The sequence below is a fragment of the Arachis ipaensis genome, chromosome B3, assembly GCF_059453495.1.
Source record: "Arachis ipaensis isolate K30076 ecotype BB chromosome B3, ASM5945349v1, whole genome shotgun sequence".
Classification (NCBI taxonomy): Eukaryota; Viridiplantae; Streptophyta; class Magnoliopsida; order Fabales; family Fabaceae; genus Arachis; species Arachis ipaensis.
This window is the reverse complement of record NC_142438.1, coordinates 117325474-117329651: the sequence shown is the minus strand read 5'-3', so window position 1 is coordinate 117329651 and position 4178 is coordinate 117325474. Positions and strand designations below refer to the sequence as shown.

Below are 4178 nucleotides of genomic sequence, written 5' to 3'. Positions count from 1 at the left end.
AATATCCAGATTAGCCAATTTTCTTATCTTCTCTAATCCTTATTTTTCTTATCTTTTCTTATTTCTTTCTTCTTCCTTTCTTATTTTCTTTCACCTCCATTCTATTTTATTTAATTTATTTACATATTTTCATTCATTGCATTTTAAATTTGTGCATATTTTTATTTTCTTTTCTGAATTTTTTATTTTTCTATTGGTGTTAAAAAAATTTTTTATTCAACTGTTGCATCTTTTCTTGAATTTATTTTGGTAACTTGTTTTACACTGTGGGATGATATTAATTATCTGCCAATGCCAATCTTTTATGATACTTGCACTCCATTTGCATTGACATGAGCTTGTATTGATACTTCCATTACCCACACTCCTCCCCTATGTTACAAATTTTATACCACTGGCATGCCATGGCTTCTATTGTTTTCTCACGTACATGTTGAAGCTTCCATGTAAATGAGACCATTATCATTTGGCATTAACCCACCCATACTTCATTTATTTTCTTATCTTTATTACTGGGTTACTTTTTCTTCCGTTTTTCTTTTAGGATGGCCACCCGGAAGGAAACCGGAAGACGTTTGCATGGGGAGACAGACAAGTCCATCTGCAAAATCTTGAAGAAAAGTATCAGTTGGAGCAACTCGTCCACCTGCACATCTCAGCATGCACCGAGGACGGTGCAATCTTTAAGTGTGGGGAGGTTGATAAACCCCAATTTTGTGGTTTATCTTGTGCTTATTTCGGGAGATTTTATCAACTTTTCCCACATTTATTCAATGAAATAGCATGGTTTTGTAATTCTCCCTTGATTTGTGCTTAAATGTGAAAACATACTTTTTAGGCCCTAAAATTGGTAATTTTAATTCATTTAAATTCCATTCGATGCCTTGATGTATTTGTTGAGTAATTTCAGGTTCATAAGGCAAGTATTGGATGGAAGAAGTGAGGAGAAAAGCATGCAAAGTGGGAGAACTCATGAAGAAATGAAGGAACCGTAAAGCTGTCAAGCCGACCTCTTCGCACTCAAACAACCATAACTTGAGATACATAGGTCCAATTGAGGCGGTTCTAGTTGCGTTGGAAAGCTAACATCCAGGGCTTCGAAATGATATAAATTTTGCCATATGTTGCTTCGCGTTCAGGGGCGCGCATGCGCACTTTGCACGCGCGCGCCGATGCTGTCCGTGGCCCACTTTAATGAAATCGCCCCCAGCGATTTTGCAGCTTATTTTGGGCCCAATCCAACCCATTTCTGATGCTATTGAATCCAATAATTGAAGGAGGAATGAACCAAGTAGTCATAGTTTAGTTTTTCATCATGTTTTAGGTTAGAATTCTAGAGAGAGGCTCTCTCCTCTCTCTAGATTTTAGGGTAGTTTTAGTTAATTCTTCTTGGATCCAAGTTTTAATTCTTGTTTTGATTTAGTTTCTCCTTTTAATTTCTTGTTGCTACTACTCTATTCTTCTTAGTTCTCTTGTCAATTTTACTTTTATGTCTCTTTTTATGTTCATGAGCCCTTTGTTGGATTTGGATCTTTTCTTTAATGAAATTTAATGTTTGATGTTCTTTCAATTGTTGATTTGAGTTGTGAATTTACTTTCCTTGCAATTTGTAGTTGGTAGATTTTACTATTCTTGCACATTTATTATGCTTTCTTTTTATGCCTTCCAAGTGTTTGATAAAATGCTTGGTTGGATTTTAGAGTAGATCTTGAGCATTCTTGAGCATTCTTGGCTTGGAAAGAGTAAGTGGGCAATCTTGAGTCATGTAAAACCCAACTCATGTTGGTGATCTAGAGTTGTTAGCTAATATTGTTTCCATTGACGCTAATCTTTTGCTAATTTAATTAGTAAGTTGATTAGGACTTTTGGATTGAGATTAGCTAGCCTTGTTAGACTTTCTCTCATGGAAGATAATATGATACCTTCTTCCAATGTTGGAGATGACGTAATAAGATAAATTCTTGTTTATATTTGTGACATGATTAATTAGTCTTGTTTGACATTCTCCCGATGTGTGAGTTAACTAAATAAGATGACTTAATCATGCATGACTAGGATAGAAAGCGTATGGTTGGACTCTCAACCTAAGGATAGCCTGAACTCTTGGGATAAGCTGGTCAAGGCTTTCCTAGCCAAGTTCTTTCCTCCTCAAAAGCTGAGCAAGCTTAGAGTGGATGTTCAAACCTTCAGATAGAAAGAAGGTGAATCCCTCTATGAAGCTTGGGAGAGATACAAAGGACTGACCAAAAAGTGTCCTTCTGACATGCTTTCAGAATGGACCATCCTGGAAATATTCTATGATGGTCTGTCTGAGTTATCTAAGATGTCATTGGATACCTCTGCAGGTGGATCCATTCACCTAAAGAAAACGCCTGCAGAAGCTCAAGAACTCATTGACATGGTTGCAAATAACCAGTTCATGTACACTTCTGAAAGGAATCCTGTGAATAATGGGACGCCTATGAAAAAGGGAGTTCTTGAGATTGATACTCTGAATGCCATATTGGCTCAGAACAAAATATTGACTCAGCAAGTCAATATGATTTCTCAGAGTCTGAATGGAATGCAAGCTGCATCCAACAGTACTCAAGAGGCATCTTCTGAAGAAGAAGCTTACGATCCTGAGAACCCTGCAATAGCAGAGGTAAATTACATGGGTGAACCATATGGAAACACCTATAATCCATCATGGAGAAATCATCCAAATCTCTCATGGAAGGATCAAAGGCCTCAACAAGGCTTTAATAATGGTGGAAGAAACAGGTTTAGCAATAGCAAGCCTTTTCCATCATCCACTCAGCAACAGACAGAGAACTCTGAACAAAGTACCTCTAATTTAGCAAACTTAGTCTCTGATCTATCCAAGGCCACTGCAAGTTTCATGAATGAAACAAGGTCTTTCATTCGAAATTTGGAAGCACAAGTTGGCCAGCTGAGTAAAAGGATCACTGAAATCCCTCCTAGTACTCTCCCAAGCAATACAGAAGAGAATCCAAAAGGAGAGTGCAAGGCCATTGACATAAGCACCATGGCCGAACCTGTAAGGGAAGGAGAGGACGTGAATCCTAAGGAGGAAGACCTCCTGGGACGTCCAGTGATCAATAAGGAGCTTCCCTCTGAGGAACAAAAGGAATCTGAGACTCATCTAGAGACCATAAAGATTCCATTAAACCTCCTTATGCCATTCATGAGCTCTGATGAGTATTCCTCTTCTGAAGAGAATGAGGAGGTTACTGAAGAGCAAACTGCCAAGTTTCTTGGTGCAATCATGAAGCTGAATGCCAAATTATTTGGCATTGATACTTGGGAAGTTGAACCTCCCTTGTTCATCAATGAACTAAGTGATCTGGATCAACTGACATTGCCTCAGAAGAGACAGGATCCTGGAAAGTTCATAATACCTTGTACTATAGGCACCATGATCTTTAAGGCTCTGTGTGACCTTGGTTCAGGGATAAACCTCATGCCCCTTTCTGTAATAGAGAAACTGGGAATCTATGGGATGCAAGCTACTAAAATCTCATTAGAGATGGCAGACAATTCAAGAAAACAGGCTTATGGACAAGTAGAGGACGTGTTAGTAAAGGTTGAAGGCCTTTACATCCCTGTTGATTTCATAGTCTTGAATACTAGAAAGGAAGAGGATGAATCCATCATCCTAGGAAGACCTTTCCTGGCCACAGTAAGAGCTGTGATTGATGTGGACAGAGGAGAATTAATCCTTCAATTGAATGAGGACAACCTTGTGTTTACAACTCAAGGATCTCTCTCTGCATCCATGGAGATGAAGCAGAAAAAGCTTCTCTCAAAGCAGAGTCAAACAAAGCCCCCACAGTCAAACTCTAAGTTTGGTGTTGGGAGGCCACAACCAAACTCTAAGTTTGGTGTTGGAGAGTCTCAACAATGCTTTGAACATCTGTAAGGCTCCATGAGAGCCCACTGTCAAGCTATTGACATTAAAGAAGCGCTTGTTGGGAGGCAACCCAATTTTTATTTATCTAACTATATTTTTCTTAGTTATATGTCTTTATAGGTTTATGATCATGTGGAGTCACAAAATAAATATAAAAATTGAAAACGGAATCAAAAATAGCAGAAGAAAAATCACACCCTGGAGGAAGCATCTGCCTGGCGTTCAACGCCAGAACAGAGCATGGTTCTGGCGCTGAACGCCCAAA

General features: G+C 38.7%; 1 non-coding gene across 1 annotated transcript; it reads right to left on the bottom strand.

Moving 5' to 3' along the window:
* Nucleotides 1-2161: 2161 nt before the first annotated feature.
* Nucleotides 2162-2269, bottom strand: LOC148572189 (small nucleolar RNA R71). The gene has a single exon (XR_015907860.1). It is a non-coding gene; the product is annotated as a small nucleolar RNA R71 (small nucleolar RNA).
* Between the last annotated feature and the right edge of the window lie 1909 nt (nt 2270-4178).